The 19,155-nt window shown below is 36.1% G+C and overlaps 1 pseudogene; it reads left to right on the forward strand.

Annotated features, from left to right (window-relative positions):
* The first annotated feature begins 16,446 nt into the window (after nt 1-16,446).
* LOC119051409 (uncharacterized) lies at nt 16,447-16,603 on the forward strand (annotated as a pseudogene).
* The last annotated feature ends 2,552 nt before the right edge of the window (nt 16,604-19,155 follow it).

Here is a 19,155-nt window from a genome sequence, read left to right on the forward strand (position 1 = left end):
TCTACTTGATGCATAATAATGCAAATAAATTATCGGTATGTTACATGAAAGAATGACTATCACTTAAGCATAGTTAATATAAAAAATATACTTCATCATGGTTATTTTCCCTTTATTCCATCTTTCAGGTTACTAGTTTATTTTTGAATAATTACAATTATGAAAGAGAACTCTGTAGACAGTGCATTTCTGAGCATGTCTATATTATAACTGCAAAATATGAATAATGATTATATAAAATGGCTTAATGTGATGTCATAGGGATGTCTTGCTATTTCAATATTACTTCTGCCATTACCTCAGCCATTTGAAAAATGAATTACTAAATTCAACAGGGCCCTTATTTCATACCAGATTTCAAGACAGATTGCTCTTCAAGAATAAATGGGGTGATTTTACTACCTTTCATGGAATTTCAACCATTGATATTAAGCACTACAATATTTCAAATTGTATATATTTGCTCTTGATGTTATGTTTAAAAATTTCCAAGTTGCTTTTCTATATATTTGGAGCATGATTTGATTTTTAATATGGGACATAAATTCTTCCATTTTGGCCTCCGGGATACTGAAAATCAACAGGTAGGACAAGTTGTGTTGCCAGAAATGTGGTGATTTTAAGTGGAAGAACAAAATTAATTTTTGGCCAGTTGCTATAATACTCCATCACTATAATTGAATTGATCCCCTCAAAGAATTATAATTTTGATTTTTCCTGGAAGAAATGAAAAAAGGCAATAACTTTGTACATAGCATTTCTTTCCATATTATGTTTTCTGTCTAAAAATTTATTATGAACATTTCAAACATAAAAAATTAGAGAGGTACAATGAATCCCCATGTATCATCACCTAGCTTCAACAAAGAACATTTTACTAGTTTAATTTTATCGCTCTCTTCTATTTCTTGGGAAACATTTTAAACAAAATCCAGATACTGCATCCTGTATCATTTAATGCATAAATATTTTAGTACCTTACCTCTAATAAACAAAGACTTACAAAATTATGACCCCATTATCACAAAACTAAAGTTAAAAATCATTTATATCATCTAATATCCAGTTGGTGTTCATATTTCTCCTACTGTCCCCAAATTGTCTGTTTTATGGTTTTGTTCAAACCAATATAAAAACAGGTTTTACACATTGTATTTGCTGTCTATCTCAAGCCTCATAAAGTCCCTATTCTTTTTTAATTTTTATTCATAGTTTTGTATTTGTTTTCCTGTTTTCAAATTGTTTCTTTCTGTAGAAAGCAAGTAACACTCTCACTAAGAATTTTGGGTTCCATAACAAGGATATAATTAGTTAGAGCACACAAATATTAGAATTTCCCTGTAAGAAAAAACTCTGAATACAAATAAAACTGATCCATTCACTCAAGAAGTAGTTTTGGTTGTTATGTGCCAGGTAATATACAATGTAACTGGGACAGAATGTTGAGAAAACACAGATAATTATTGCTTTTCAGATTTTAAGTGTGTAGCAGGTAAGAAATACGGAATTAGACATTTATATGCAGCATGTAATAGAAGTGCAGGGAGCTAAGGGCAAATAAGAGAGAAATTTGCCCAGAGTAGTGCTATGGGCTGAATTGTGTCCCTTTTCCCAATGCATATGTTGAAGCTCTACCACTCTGCAATGTGACTGTATTTGGAGATAGAGCCTTTAAAGGAGGGAAAATTAAATGAGGTCTTAAGTTTGGGGCTGTCACCTGTAAGACTGGTGTCCTTGCTTTAGGAGGGAGAGACACCAGGGCTCCCTCCCCATGCGAGCATGAATAGAGAAAAGCCCAGGTGAGGATGCAGCAACAAGAAACCATCTATTTGCTGAAGGGAGATTCCTCACCAGGAATCAATCCAGTTTGCAACATGAACTTGGACTTCCATCTTCTAAAACTGAGAAAACGGCCCTGGCTGGTGTAGCTCAGTGGATTGAAGGCAGGCCTGAGAACCAAAGGATCGAGGTTCAATTCCCAGTCAGGGCACATGCCTGGGTTGCAAGCCAGTTCCCAGCAGGGGATGCACAAGAGGCAACCGTACATTGATATTTATCTCCCTCTCTCTCCTTCCCTTCCCCTCTAAAGATAAATAAATTAAATTAAAAAAAATAAAACTGAGAAAATGAATTTGTTAGAGCCACTGAATATGTGGTATTTTTTGTATGGAACTCTGAGCAGACTAATACAAAGAGAAATAGTCTGAGAGCACCGATTCAGGTCTTATCTTACGCCTCAACATTAAAGTGCATGAGGTATGAGAAAATTCCTTAATTCCTTCTTGCAAATCTCCTATACCAAGGGTAGGCCAGGATGTGTGTTGGTGAAATAAATGACACATATATCCTTGCCTTTGTAGGATATATGTACAAGTGAGCCCTGTAGACATTTACAAATGACATCAATTCATCATTATAGACCCTGCTGAATCCAGTGAAAGGGAAGGACAGAGTCCAAGGAGAAAATGAATGGGTTGCTGTGTGGGTGGTTGAAGGGGGTGTGCTATGGGAAGTGGGAAGCCCTCACAAGGCTGAGGGAGAGCCTCTAAGAGGAAAGCAGGGTGGGGCAAAATAGGTTTACAGTTGTGAGTCCACAAAACACAGTTTATTCTATTATTATTATTATTATCTATTAATGGTTGTATTATTTTCTATAAAAACAACTGTAAACCTACTTTTTCCTCGACCTGTATGTTGAATCTAAAGGGCAAAATAAACAAACAAACAAAACAGAGACAGAAATAGATACAGAGAACAAACTGATAAAGTGGGAAGGTGCAAGGGACTTGGGGAAAGGTGATGGGATTAAGAAGTACTAACTGGTAGTTACAGCATAGGCATGGGGATGCAAGGTAGAGCACAGGGAACACAGTTGTAATAACTATGTACGGTGCCAGATGGTCACTTGAATTATCGCAGGTTACACTGTGTAGTCTATATGAATGTCTATTCACTGTGCTATACACCTGGTCTACTAGAGAAAATTGGTGAATTGTTGAATACATTCTGTAATAGAAAAATAAAATAAAATAATAGAGTTTTAAAAATGAGTGGGAATTCAGGGAAAGTTCAGAGGATAAGCATATAAAGCAGAGGAAATATCCTGAGGACAGAATAATCTCAGATAATTTGGGGAGTGTAATAAGGGAATTGAGACTTCTGAGATGATTCTGGAGAGGAAGGAATACCTAGGTCATGTAAGCTCTAGGGAGTCCAGTCATGCTTAGAATGTAACACACTAATACCGTGGGGGGGTACTGAATGATAGAAAGCAGGAAACTGCCTATCTGATGGAGGAATTAAGAAAATCATTCAGGTTGCTATACAGAGAATGATGTCCAACCATGCAACAGAAAGTACAAGACTATAGGAGTTATAGGAGAGGGGAGGATAAATGACTAGAGCACCTCACATCTTGGTGGAAATTAAGGATAAAAGATTCGTGACAGCATGGATAGAACTGGAGAGCATGCTAAGTGAAATAAGCTAGGTGGTGAAAGACAAATACCATATGATCTCAGCTTTAAGTGGGACCTCATCAACAAAACAAACAAGCAAGCAAAATATAACCAGAGGCATTGAAATTAAGAACAATCTGAGAGTAACCAGAGGGGAGATAGGAGGGGATAATGGGGGGAAGGAGGGAAATGTTTTCAGGAACAACTATAAAGGACGCATGGACAAAAACAAGGGAAGGAAGGTAGAGATTATTTGGGTGGGGGGAAATGCAGACAGCTATACTTGAACAATAAAAACAACAAAGATTTGTGTCCCTTTAACATTTCCTTTAGCTCAGTTACATCCGCCTCCAAGCACCTAGAACATGGCTAGAGAAAAACCACTCTGTGTGATTAGTCCCATTTTGTATTTATGATTATATCCTCAAATCAGCCTTTAGGGCTTTCTGGAAACTCTCCTGTGTTTCTCTAGTTCATTAATGTTTTACTCTCCCAGATCAGGATCAGCCAACTACCTCCTATGAGCCAAATTCATCTCTACTTATTTTTGAGAACAAAATTTTACTGAAACACAGGTGTGCTTTTTTGTTTATGTCTTCTCTATGGCTGCTTTTACCCTACAGCACAGAAGTTGAGTAATTATGACCATTTGCAGAGCCTAGCATATTTAATCCTGGTTCTTCATAATGAGTTTCCTGACCTCTGCCCTAGATGGCTACTATATAATTCGTTTTCTGTCTGCAAAACTTCAACCCTTATTCTCTAATTCACTCTCAGCTAAAAAACCTTGCTCTATCTTAAAAAAAAAAAGAGTAGATAAATGCATAGGAAAGCTTTCACATTCTTCTAGCACCAAGTATATCCCATTGGCTAACATCTAATTTCTCCCTTTTCTGTTCCCTTTTGATCTTGTTGACCTCAATGAATGAGAATTCCTTGGAAGAGTTATCTACATCTGCCTTCTATAGTTGTATTATTTCCATTTTGTGATAAAGTATTTCAATAAAATTATTCTTGTCAATGGCAGTAATGACTTCCTTGTCATCCAACTCATGGTCAATTCTAACTTGCTTTTTCAGAAGCTTTGGACAAAATACATCATTCCCTGTTTCTTGAAGCAATTTCTTTGCTTAGCTTCTCAAAATCTGTTGAATATTCTGTTACTCCAGTGTCTTTTCATTTTCTTTTTCCCTCTCCAGATTTTGTCTTTCTTTCAGAATTCTAGACATATTTTTCTGAAGACTTTGTTATTTCTTTTATCCATACACAATGCTATTAATATTATCTAGTTTCTTACACTAGGAAATGCCATTGCTGTATTGATAATTCCTATATTCACTTCTTTGAACTCCAGATTTATATTTCTCTATGAGGCTGTCTAGTTGACATTGCAAATAAAATATTTCCAAGTAAAAATTCTTGATATCCTCCTAAAATCTACTGTACTTCATACTGGTGAAATGCATCTTCATTCTTGTAGCTGATCAGGCCAAAAGCTCTAAAATCTTTTTTTTGTTTGTTTGTTTGTTTCTTTTTCCTCATATCTTGAATACAATTTATTAGAAAATACTAACAGATTTGTTCAAAATGTATTTGTACTTAATAACCTCTGGATATATCTACTTTTGGCACTTTATGCAAACAAACATTATCTCTTATCTAAATTGTTATATTTTCTTAAATGATCTTTGTGCTACCAACATTGTCTATGCATCATTTATTCTTCATACAGCTGCCAAAGTGATACTATTTAATTACTCAAAACTCTCCAGAAGTTCCATGGGCTGCCTATATAAAACTAAGTCCTTACTTTTTATAATTCAGTGACAAGAAGCAGACAATATAATCAAATTAGTAATTTTTTTTGGAATAATCAATGATATGTTTACAAAGAAATGGACAGAGTAAAAGGGAAACTTCTAGGTACAGAGAGAATAGTGCAGGACCATGGGATGAGTGAGAGCAGAACCCATCACCATTATTAGGCCTGGAGGAGAGGGAACTCAGGGACAGAGGATGATCACCCATCAGGAGCTGTTGCTGGGAACCTCCCTGCCTGTTTTCAGAAGCTGTACCCCACCATGGCTAAGGCTGAGTAAAAAACCTTGGGACCATAAGTCACTAAGGAGATGAAACTTATCTTCCCAGCAGAGGTGCCCTCTGCGGCCCCCATAACATCATTCTACTTGGCCCCTGGGCGTATGACTGGTTAGCCAGTGACTGGTAAGTTTCCTCAAGGGAGGAACGACCTAAGACAGGCATGGTCATGATGGGGCCATCAGGGAAGGACTTGGGGGACTATAAAAAAGGGGATGATAGACCCTCACCCCTTGGCTTTGACATAGACTGAGTCCTCATTCTGTCTACAAAGAGTCTCCTAATCTCTTGGCTGCCTTACTTTCCCTGCCTGATCCAATTTAAGCCTGAAACAATGCTGGAGGGCAGTGCAGCCCAGGGCAGGAATGGGCAGTTCCCTGAGGGGGTGGGGGTAGGCCTAAGAAAGAATGCATAAAATCCAGTGAAACCTGCTTTGCTAAGAATGTCCTCAATTTTCTGATAAGGGCCCAAGCATAAAATCAGTTTGTTTCCCAAAGTTTTATGGTCCTTTGGCTATCTGACCCTGACTCAGAATAAGCCCTCATAGTTCTTTGAATGTTATCTATTATTTGATCATTAGCGCCTGATAATGATCAATGAGCTTTATGCCCTGTATTCCTATGCAAACTAAACCCAAAATAGCCCATTGAGGAACAGGCTCAAGTTTCTTCTCCTTTGAGAGATTGGCCACCTCTCTTTCCCAAGTAGATCATGTCTCGGTTAGAATTATTCTCATTCCCTGCAGCCAGCAGGGCAGTGCTCTGCTGGGCAAAGCTCTCCCACAAGCTGTGACTTTGAGTGTGGAGGCGAAGTCAGCCTGAGCCAACCATGCACTAAAGAGGGCTGAGAGATTAAATACCTCTCTTTCACTAACTTCCCTTCCTCTAATATTGTTTCCATGCTTTCTATTGGTCAAATTTAGCCAAAATCTAAAGAATAAGGTAGCCCATTAATATGTTTCATCGAGGGGCACTGATAATGGTACCAAACAGTGGAGAATATATCTGGCAGAGGGACAAATGGAAGGTGTCCAGTTTACAAGGTCCTATAAAGCTATAGGACCTTGCTTCCTATTCTACCTAATAAACTTTTCCTTCAGAACACTGACTTGGCTTACTTCTTCCCATTTAAAAATATATTTCCACTTTAAATGTTTTGTTTCTACTCCCTTCTCTGTGTTATTTTCAATTTTTTACCTTAGTGTTATTTCATTAGAGAAAATTTCCCAGACTAACCTATATAAAAATACAACTCACTTATATCCACTATTGCTCTACTGAAATATTTTTATAATATATGTATCTCCCAACACGTTATGCACCTATTCATTTTTAATCTCCCTCCAACGCCCACCCACTGAGATGTAAGCATCTTGAAAAAGTCTGTATTTGATTCATTCATTGCTGAATCCTCAAAATCAGAAGATATAGTGAGTACAGTTAATTTCATTATTCATGGTAGTTATGTTCTATCAAGTTGTTATGACCATGGATTAGCCACTGTTCCTAGTGAAACTACAGGTTTATGTTCCTCATAGTCTCTGGCCACAATATTGTTATCACCTGATCCATACATAATTTTGTTTTATGTGGGCTTCTATTTGAACACATTATTTAATATATATTTTTAAAAATTAAGTAATTTACCTGGTACTTATTTATACCAAAACACTCAAGAAAGGTTTAATATTTTTCTAACTCTGGGTAACCATACATTTTTTTGGCTTTCAGTCACACTGTCTATCACACCTTTTTTAAAACATCAGTTATCATTTTATGAATCCATAGGTATAGAAATTTTTTATGTTTTTCAACAGAATAATTAAAAAGAAATTATTTGCAATACCACCATGCTCATCATTAGTAGAATGAATAAATGTATCTGGATACATGAATAAAAATAATCTAGAATTACTCACATGATTGAATACTAGACAGCACTGATGATCAAATCAGTGCTGCATTATGTAATCAGGTCGATTCTCACAGTCATGAGAGAAGAAACCAGACAAAGAAGTTTCATACTATGTGATACCACTCACACAGACTTCAAACTGAAACTAAACCATGGTGGTGGGAATGAGGATATTTTCATTTTGCTGGGTAATTAACGTGGTGTTAGGAGACATAAACGAGGTTTCTCATATACATTTGTACCTCTCTCAATCTATAGTTTCATATAGTAGCAAGAAGGAGCTTTAAATAATGTAATCTGGTAATATCCATGTCTCGGTCTGGGCAGTGGTTAGAAGGCTGGGTTCCAGTGGTGTTTCCTAATAGCAATAATACTTAAAGGAATGGAATACAGTAGATCTATATATGCTGAGGTTAAATCTCTGTGAGCAATGTTAGTACATGAAAAAGTAAAAAAGAGAACAATGTACATGAGTGAGCCATTTCATAAAATTTGTTAAAGACTCTAATCACATGTAAATGCATGTATTACAGATAAGGGTACATGTGTGCATGTGTGCAAATCTTTGGCATTTATGTTTTATTTTTCTGGAGACATTTATAGTGACTATTAACTGTGGTTGTCCTTTGAAAAGAGTATTTGGTATTGGTGTAAGAGGGAAAAAGTCTTTTAGTTTTCATTTTATATCTGTTTTAAGATTTAAAACATATATTTTACTTTTTAGAATCTTTAAACTGGAATGATATCCTCAAATATAAGTGAGAAGTGCATTCTAGATCTTAAATTTTTAAGGCTCTAATTATGTGAGTAATGTTGTGTGAATTTGCATAGTTTCAGAGAGGGTTTTGGAATGGTAATATAAAAATATAAGTATGTATTTAAATAAAAAGCTTAATGTGACAGAAATTTCTAGAATTATAATCAGGTGAGAAAACCATTATTAATATACCTATGTGAAAAAAACTGGTGGGAACTCTTAGTACTTATGGTGGAATTCAGCAGATATATTGGGAAAATTTTTAATTTACATTTAATATTTTATGAAAAAATTAAGAAAGACATGCAACACTCATTGTGGCTACAACTAACAGACACTTTTGGAGTAGTGCAAAGTATCATGGATTCAGCGTGGATCCTCACCTCAATCTGTCACTGCAGTCAACCATTGCCTCATGCTGTTCCCAGGAAATAGGAGACTTAGTATTCAGCTCTTATTTTAAAAGGGAATATTGTCAGGAAAAAGAGGATACCATTAAAAATAATTTTTAGAGAGTTTGCATCGTGGTACAATGATATTGACACAATTTTTGTAAAGAAACTGAAGTGAGGATCAACCAAACTATTTTAAATCTAGACCATTTTTGGCCCTGATTAAGTGGGAAAGAGATTCAAAGTGACTTCTGAGGTTTTAATTGAGTGGTTTGATGATGAGCTCATTGAACACTCTGAGTTCACTTTATTGTAATGATGCAAGAGAAGAAAAATAATTTTTTAAAATCCAAATGAAGGAGAATAGTTTTTTTTATTTCTCTGCCCTGCCCACCCCCCACCTCCCACATTCAATCCTCTCCATTATCTTTGTCCATGGGTCTTGTGTATGTTGTCCTTGACCCTTCTCCTTCTTTCCCCCATTAACCCTGTCTCCCCTCTGCTTACTGTCAGTTTGTTATTTATTTCAATGTCTCTGGTTCTATTTTGCTCCCTTGTTTATTTTGTTGATTAGGATTCATTTATAGGTGAGATCATATGGTATTTGTCTTTCTCCACCTGCATTATTTCACTTAGCATAATACTTTCCAGTTTTACCCAGGTTGTCAAAAAAGAGTTCTTTCTTTCTGCTGCACAGTATTCCATTGTGTTAACTCTTAGAGGTAATCTTTAAGGAATGAATCTTGGTCTGAGACCTGACCTATTTCATGTGGAGGACTCATGGCTGATATAGAAATATTGCACTGTTAAGCTCTGGACACTTTTCCTCAAAGATTTACAGAACAATCTGTTCTTAAAGGTATATATGTATATATACATATCGGTGCAGGTAACAATATGAAGTGTATTTTTTTTCATAAAGCACTGTTACTCTGTCATCTTTTGTGTTCCCCCATGTCAAGTAATTGCTTTTATAATAAGAAGATCAAAGGGGCTGCTTTCAAGTACTTTTCCCACAGTATGGAATTTAGAGTGAAGGCATATTCTAACACAAGATAGGAAACGTTAATATCAGCATGCAATAAGAATGTAATTGTTCTTTGTTAAATCTGTATGTAATATAAATCTTTAAAATGCAAAACCAGGAAACTATATTAATTATGTTGAATATCAAATAGCACTGAATTATTTGCTTTTGTATTTGTCTGTTTCTACTAATGAAATGAGTTGATTAAATAATCTGAGTTCGTATGGTTTTGGTTCAATTGAATTGATTTGGAATGAACTGCTGTGCATTCAAAATTGTACCCTATTGTCTCCCTGAGCACAAAGAAATCCCTCAAGCCCAAGGTTGACTTGAGCTGAGAATTACCTGGCAAAACAGTGAAATGAAACTTAGGCTCTTGCACTAAAAAAAAAAAACCAACAAGAGTCTTAGTTACATTCTGCATGAATAAGCAAAACATATGATAAAACTTAATTATTTCTCCAAAGCTTGAAAAGTTGTAGAGGAAGGTAATTTTAGCTTTCAAATTGGATATATTTTCTTAGCCTAATAAGACTGGATTTTATACCCATGCCAGTGATTTCTACTTTACTTTTCATTTACATCCTAGTTTTTTCCAAGTACTGCTTGCTGTGGCAGCCCACTAGAAATAGCCTTTCATATTTAGAACTATAAATCATCCCTTTCTGGAACTTAAATTCTGAAAAATAAAACACAACTCCAGAATACAAGCATGTTTAATTTCATTAAATGAAGTATGAGGATAGCTTTAAATAGTGGATGTGCTTTTGTTTTCCTGAAGAATACATGCATATGTAAAAACCATACTTTTATTAAAGTGCCTATATACTTTACATTTTAGATTTAATTATGAAAATGCTATATATCATATATTCTAATATAATAAGATCCAATAATTAATTGAGATAAAATAGTATTTAATACAATTTTTGTTTCTATGAACTCCTCTGAAAAGTAGAAAACTATGCTATGAAGTCAGATTAAAAAGGCTCATTTACTTCTCCACTGCACTATATCAACAGTTGCTTTTTGTTATGCATCCATATGTCAATTCTGTCCTTCTTTAGCTGATATTCTCCATTTTAAAGAGCATACAAAATAGTTTCTTATTTATTATCATTAACATCATGAAAAATTTTCTAATTATATATTTGTATTTTAAATAAGATGCTGAAGCTTTTATGTTTTATGTTCCTGAAAACCAGTAGTCTGTCTAATGTATTATACATTATGTACTTCTCGGAAAACTGATTATAACAAATTTATATTTATTCACAAGCTCAAGTGAAGAAAATAAAAACAGACCACTATATTTTAATATGAAATTTACTGTGATTATTCTAAACTCACTTTAAAAAGAAATATTTAGTCAAATGATCATTTTTGAACTTAACTGTTGCAATATACCTATTTTAAGAGTAAATATAGATTTAAAATGATAAGGAAAGCAGGTGCCTTTTTGCTTTAGTCAAATTATTTTCACAATTTCTGAATATTAAATATATGTGTATTTGCCTTTAGACACATTTCCAATCACAGTTATCTGATGTTGCAATTATAAGTATATCTTGGAGATTAAGACATAAGAAAATTATACTTCCATCCCAATGGTGGTTTTATGTAAATTTAGAACATTTAATAATCTAGCAAAAGATTTTGGAAATCTAGGTGTTATTAAAATAGTAACAAAATTTGTTTAGATATTTTCTTGATTACAAACTACATTAGATTTTTACAAAATACTGGTGGGTGTAATATGTAATAAACCAACACAGTGGCATGGATTCAACATTTGTTCTCTCCCAGAAACTGTGCCAAGAGTTCACCTGTTTTATCTTATTAATTCTTTCAACAACACAGTGACACGTACTACTAATGTCACCAATTCAAAAATGTTCACACTGAGGCACATACAAGTTAAGAAATATAATTAGAGTTATTCAGTTAATAAATGAAAAAAACAATGACATGAATATTGTCTCTACTTGAAAGATGAAGAAACTCTAATGCAACAGGTATTAACTTTGGCAAATAATCTCAGCAAGTAGGCCTTAGGTTAGACACAAGGCTCAGGGATTCCAACTCCAAATGTCATACAATTTCCATTATATTAAATTTATGTTTCATACAAAATAACAATGTTGATATAAGTTGTAACTTTTTAATTCATTATCTAAGTATATACATGAAAATTTATAGTAGTTATAAATAAAACTTTGAATCCTCTAATAAATTAAAATGATCATTTATTGAATATTACTTATGGCTACATACACTCCTAAGTGCTTTGCATTTGTTATGTCATTTAACCATCATTAAAAATATCTATGAAGTTGACAGCTGGTGGGAGTGGAGGTTAAGAGTGGAGGGACTGAACAAAAAAAGAAAAGGACTCAAGAATGTGGACTAGAGTGTGGTGATTACTGTGGTTGGTTGGGGCAGTATAAGGGGACTAAATTATAATGGAAAAGATATAATAAAGATTAAATTAAAAAATTTATGGCTACTGTGGCTCAGTGGATTGAACGCTGGACTTAGAAGCAAAGGGTCGCTGGTTCAATTCCCAGTGAAGGCACATGTTTGGGTTTCAGGCCAGGTCCCTACTGGGGGCACATGAGAGTCAACCACACATTGATGTTTCTCTTCCTTTCTTTCTCCCTCCCTTCCCCCTCGATAAAAAAGAAATAAATAAAGTCTTTAAAAATATATGAAGAAGATATAATTACTCCCCATTTTAAAACTTAAAAAAAAAGACTTTATTTATTTATTTATTTTTAGAGAGAGGGGAAAGGAGTGAGAAAGAGAGGGAGATCAGTGTCGGAGAGAAATATCAATGGGTTGCTTCTTGAATGCCTCCAACAAGTGACTGGCCAGAAACCCAGTCATGGGCCTTGACTGGGAATCAAACTGGTAATCTTCAGGTTTGCAGAACAATGTGCAACTCACTGAGCCACACCAGTCAAGGCAGACACATTTTTATACATTACTTCAGATCTCTTTGTACTTACCTGTATGTTGTTCCATCCAGTTATAAAAACAAGTACAACTTGACAATGCATCACCTCTGCTGAGTGCCTTCCACCTCCTAGCTTATGGTTTATGTGTTGACTCTGAAATATGAATGCCACACACGCCCAATGGGTTGTTACATAGAGCAACCCACATGCATTCTTCCTAGACGATGACCAAGCAAGAGTGCACTACCACTCACTCTTAGGCAACCAGCTTAATAACAGAGCCTTCTCTGCTTTATGACCCTTGTCTCTCATTCCTTTGCCCTCCTTGTGTAACAGAGGGCAAAACTGTAATGCTGAACTCTTGTCTCAAGTAATTGTAAGTGTGGCAGAGCTTCAAGAAGGATTGAATATACACAACTTTAAAAGAAGTTGAATGTTAAAGTCAGGGAACTAACAGAAAACAGAATGAAACCCAGGAATGGTGATATTTCAGGGGAGAAAGCTGAAAATCTTCAAACCTTAATTTTTTGTGATGACTGTAAGCCCACAAAAGCAGCCCTCACCCCTTTCCCAGAGATGAGAAGCTTGTAGTCCATGCTTCAGATCTAATTGGTGGCAAATGACTTATAAGGTGACACACTTCCCCTTAGACATCTACCCTATCACTTCTCGTTTCCTCCTGGTTGATAACCAAGAGCAGTGATTTGCAGAGCCTGAGTGGGGAAGGACAGTGCCTGGCCCAGGAGGAAAGAGCTTACACAAGAGAATTTTAGGACCTCGGTAATATATACCAGAGGGAAAAAGGAGAGTGTGTTGAGGTGGATCCTGAGGATGTTAGATCAGGTGGGAAAGACAATAGAGATGAATAAGGGAGAACTTATAGCTGTGGGAGCCCTCACTCATGAATCAGGTTTTCACATTCTGTCTAAGACACATGGAAATGGTTCTAATAGTCTGTTACTATGGCTTTTTGAAGTTTAAGAATGATGAGAGGCTACAGTGAATTGGGAGGAGGTGCCAGGATTTCCTTGGCATATTGTTGAGGAAGGGATCTTCAGGTTCAAGGAGATGGAAATGTTAGAATGAATTTACCTAGTAAGACAGGAGAACCATGATCTGCCCGCCTATCAAGGCAGTGTGAAATGTACTGGTGATATGGAAATACTAACATCCATGAAAGGGTTGAGGATAGTCTCCTGGATCCGCTGCCATGGAACGGAACTTCCATACAATAGGGAAGGTAATTCCAGAATGGAAAAGTCCAGATGGTAGCACTTACCATTCAGAATTAGAATTACTGAAGTAGGCAGTAAGGCTACAATGTGAAACCAGATGACTTGACTATGCAGCAGTGACTACTGGTTCCTGGTAGAAGACCACTGACAAGGGTGTGCTTAGCAACTGACGGAATCCTCACATTAGTTCCTGATTGATGGTGTAAGAAACCATTATGGAGAAAGAAGTTTAGCTATTTCCCTTTCTTCCTTTCCAAACCAAGGAACTAAATTAAAAGAAATATCACATACTATGAGGGATTTCAGAGATTAGTTCTCTCAGTAAACACTAAAAATGGAAGGTGCATGGTCCCTTTCTTATTCCAATTTGTTCCACTTGTGTGGCCCTCACAAAACCAAATTCATTATGTTAATTACAGTGGATTCCTGCAAGTTAGTGATTAAGTACCCTCATTTGTAGCTGCTATTTCAAGTGCAGTGTCTTAACTAGAATATCTGCACACAACTATTGGCACTTAGTTTTGATTATTGATCTGATGAATACATTCTTGTCAAATACCATGAATTCATGTGACAAAGAAAACAATATATACTTGCTATCTTGCTTCCAGAATCATGAGAACAATCATATTTTTCAACAAGTATAGTCTAAAGGGACTTCAATTGCCTTTATTCTTGTGGAAAGCTTCCTTGGATATATTCTGTTAATGATACCATGTTATATGCAACTGATGAACAAGAAGTGCAAAAAATCCTATTATACAATAAAAAACAAGGAGTAGTTGTCCTACAAAAAGCAGTTGGATGGCCATTAAAACTTTAGCTAGTATTTCATCTTGGGATTAATACACTTTGAGGTTAGGTAGTGTCCTTTAGGACAAGGTACAAGTGTCTACCAATGATCTCAATGTTATAATAGTTAAAATATGCAGGTTTGGGTATCAAGAATGAGAAGTAGGATTGCCCCCTCACCATCACTTCAAGTGCTCCCCTTAAAGAATCTGTGTTTACTATTCCACCCCATTAGAGATCCTGGTTTCCATGGGGGGGAAGGAACATTTCTTCCAGGGACACAATGAGGTTTCTACTGAATTAGAAGCTGCAGCTATCACTTGGTCACTTTGAGTTCTTCGTGTTAACAGTGCAATGTGCAGAGAAATAAATATTGGTGTGAATAGTGAACTCTGATCACCACAAAAACGTTGGGATGCTGCTACTCAATGAAGGTGGGGTGAGGGCATCTAGAACCTAGAAGATTTTTGGTGTTTTCATTCCCAATTATAGTGGCAAATGGGCAACTGCAGAAACAATGGTCCAACAGGACAATATAACTAAAGGCCTTTAGTTATCCTTGTGGGCTAAAGGTTTGTATCATGGTACTAGGCAAGTATCCAAGATCAGCTTGGCTGAAAAAATTGGAGGTTGAGGCGGGAGATGGTGACACAATTAAGGTCTCAGTGGGGCTTGTAGCATGTTTCACTGACCGTCTGGACTTGAGATCTTTCAGATTATAGTTCATTTCTACCTCAAAAAAAAACCCCACCTGACTTATTAAACTGATATCACCTCTCTTTGGGAAGAATCAAGACCATCATATTTTCACAGAATTGGAAGCCCCATCATGTATTATGAAGTCTGTTATAATGGAGGCTATGAGGTTATCTCAGGGGCAAACATTCAACCAATGCTTGGTGAGAAACAATGAACAAACTCTTCTTTCATCCCCAAAGGTGTTTTGACCTGAAATAAACATTCCCAGGCCAATTCCCAGGAGAATGTATCCCAAGAATGATTAACAGTTGCTCTTAGCATTCATCTCAGTTTATGGGGTTTTGTAATGTGTGTCTCTTGGCTAAGTTCAACAACATTTCCCACAATTCCCCCTTTTCAAATATTTCTGTCTATTAAGAAGAGAAATTTGGGCAGGGCAGGATTAGATGTGAATATATTAGAAGAATCTCCACATACATTATCAATTACTGAGAGATAGGAGGATTAAACATTAGGACTCTATTTCAGTTTTTTAATTCTGTAAGATTCTGCTTTATCTATTTTAAAACTGTTATCAGGTACATATACATTACAATTCTTATGCCTTGCTAACAAAGAGATTTTTTAAAATTCTGCCAATTCTGATAGGTGTGTAGTCATATCACATGGTAGCTTTAATTTGTAGTTTTCTAATGACCAATGATGTTGGCCATCTTCTCATGTGCTTATTTGCCATCTCCATGCCTGCTCTGATGAAATGTCTGTTGTGCTTTTTGCACATTTTCTAATTGGATTGCTTTCTTCCCCAACCCAATTCTTAGCAAATGCCTGTAGAATTGTAATGTAGTAAGACAGACAGTCTTGTGAGGAACTGTTGCAAGACTGTTTCTCATCTACCGCCCCCCCCCCCACCTGCTGCCTTGTAGGAGGCTCCCTGTCTAGTGGGAGGCGACCACCAGGCAGTTTCCCATCTCACCTCTCCAGTTGTGGTGGAGCAGGGGACTTCCCACCTCACCATTCCCCCAACTGAGGGTACAGGTCTAAGCTATAAAACTACCACTTAACTGCAGTCAAGATATGGCTTCTTCACAGCAGAGCAATCTACTAATTGTGTTGTCATTGCTTCTCTGTCTTTTATCTAAGATCAAGTGTAGTATCTGTTCTTCTCAGTTTAATTTAATGTGCTATCATCTGGCCCCTCAAATCCTGTGTCATCTGTGAATTAGGGTCTCAGGGAGCTGAAACCATGTTAATTTTGCTTTTGCTTTACTTTGTGTAAGTAAAATCCTGTCCAAGTCTATTTAGGTTCATTGTCTTTTCCTGATTGAACCTGTAGAAATATGGCAAGTTAGCCTAGCAGTTGTCACCAGGCTGCTGCGCAGAAAATGCTTGACCACTTGACAATATTCATTAACCTCTTACCCCAACACGAGGTTTCATACCTATAATTACATCTGCTTAACGGAGCTGCCTGCCAATAATCTTGGTTTTTGCAAATGTCTGTCTGTCAGTGAAACTACAGTAGCTTTTCTAAGTGCAAATCTAATATTGTTCACCTACTTAAAATCTTTCAATTGACAAAGTTAAATACTTTATGTATTAGGCAGTTCAGTCTGCTCTAACAGAATACCATACACTGGGTAGATTAAAAACAACAGAAATTTGTTTTTTACAGTTTGGAGGCTTGGAAGTTCAAGATTAAGATGCTGGCTGATTCAATGATTTTAATGTCTGGTAAAAGCCCATGTCCTGGATCATTGCCTTTCTGTTGTCTACTCAGATGACAGAAGGAGTGAAAGAATCTTCTGGGGTCTCTTTTATGAGGGCAACAGTCTTACTCATGGGGATGCTAGCTTCATGAGTTAATTACCTCACAAAGATCCTGACTCCTAAAACCATCACATTGGGCATTGGGATCACAACCTATGGACTGTTTTTTTGTTTTGTTTTATTTTTAAAATTTTTATTTACTTATTTTTCAAGTACAGTTTTCTGTCTATTTCTCCCATCCCAGCCCCCCCCCCACCCTGTGACCCCCACCTCCCTCCCATTTCCACCCTCCTTAGTTCTTGTCCTTGTGTCCTTCATACTTGTTCCTCTAAATCCCTCCCCCTTTTTCCCCTTAATTTCCATTCTCTCTCCCCTCTGGTCACTGTCCCCTTGTTCTCTATTTCCGCGTCTTTGTTTTTATTCTGCTTGCTTGTTTGTTTTGTTGTTTAGCTTCCTGTTAAAGGTGAAATCATATGGTACTTGTCTTTTTTTTTTGCGGGGTGGGGTAAGGAAACACATTCAGTCTCTAACATTGTGGCTTACAATGACTTGCCACTTTCCCTCTTACAGTATATCCTCAATTTTGGGGGCAAGATACACATGTCAAATTTTAAGCACTGAAAATGTTTCATTCTTACTGATCCTGTGCACAAAATATGCCATCAAGACATGAAATCGAATACAAAAGCAGAGAATGTTGAATTTAGTTGGAATACTGCAGCCTTGCCTTAATCCTCTGGCTCAATGAAGTGAATGTATATCTCTAAAATTGATTTAGCAGTTCATGATTGGCAGGCAACAAATACCACACTTACCATATATTAATGGATTCTAGGAGACTCCAAGTGCAGAGCCACATTTTATAGCCTTTTAAAAAATTTTTCCAGGAAAACACTGACTTGTTAATTTCTTCAATTTTTATAAAGCCCCTGGAATAACAACAGAGAGCAGATTTTGAAACAATTTGATTGAGTAGTTAGTGCAACATTATGTAAATTGTCCTAGATTAATTATAACCTATTTGATCCAACATTTTGCTGCAGTATTTGAAAAACCAGCAAATGCCTCATGCTGATATGTGGCAGCATAAAACTCTAGACTACAGAAAAAAGGTGTCTTTTTCATCTTTGATACTATACATCTGCTCTCTCCATCTTCTTTAATTTTTTTAGTATTTTTTATTTTCTAAAATTTTTTTCAAAACATGATACCAAAAAATGGGGTTATCAGTTAATTCCCCTTGATAGACTGTTTCTCAATAAAAAGTCACTAAGAAACCAAGAATAATGTTCCATGAAAGGATAAAAGATCTTGAGGAGAGATATTTAGAGGTTAAGATGTCATTCTAACATTTCTGAGGGAAACCATGATCTTCTTCCTTGGTGATAAGAAAAGCTGGCATTTGTGAATCCCCACTTTAATGCGTTTAATGTGCATCTGGTCCTTGTCAGGGCTGGTAACAGTAAAAATAAGAATGAACAGGGCGTAAATGTGGAAGGAGGAATGCAGGGTACTTTGAATTGCAGAATGCCCTAGATATGAAGTGGGAATTCAGTTTAGATATCACTTTGGAAACATTGCTTCCATGCCAGTGTTGTATGTTGCAAACATATCCTTTTCAGGTAACGAGTCATATTAACTGTTGAAATTCAGTGGATATTCCTGGGTACCCATTTCACCGCATTCATGACACTAAATTATGGTTCAGTGATACCATTTTTCATCTGTGGTTTAGGGACAAAAAGAGGATTAAGGAAAATTGCTTCCCATCACCATAGTAAATTTTCCCTAGAACAATCCAATAGGTAGCTATGGTAGATGACATTGGCTTTCACTTTGACTTCTGAATACAGCATTAGAATAGAAATGACTTCATGTCATATCCCCAAATGTATCTTCTGCTTGTGTGTTTCATGTTGCTGAGATGTTTCCTAAGATGAGTATATTCTATGTTAGTACATGATAGATTAAAAAAATCAGTAGTTTTAACATTCTCAATTTTTAACTTAGGTATCTGTTGATTGGTATAAAATGATTTATTAATAAATTAGCTAGTA

The sequence above is a fragment of the Artibeus jamaicensis genome, unplaced genomic scaffold, assembly GCF_021234435.1.
Source record: "Artibeus jamaicensis isolate MK-2021 breed Jamaican fruit bat unplaced genomic scaffold, CSHL_Jam_final scaffold_1019, whole genome shotgun sequence".
NCBI lineage: Eukaryota > Metazoa > Chordata > Mammalia > Chiroptera > Phyllostomidae > Artibeus > Artibeus jamaicensis.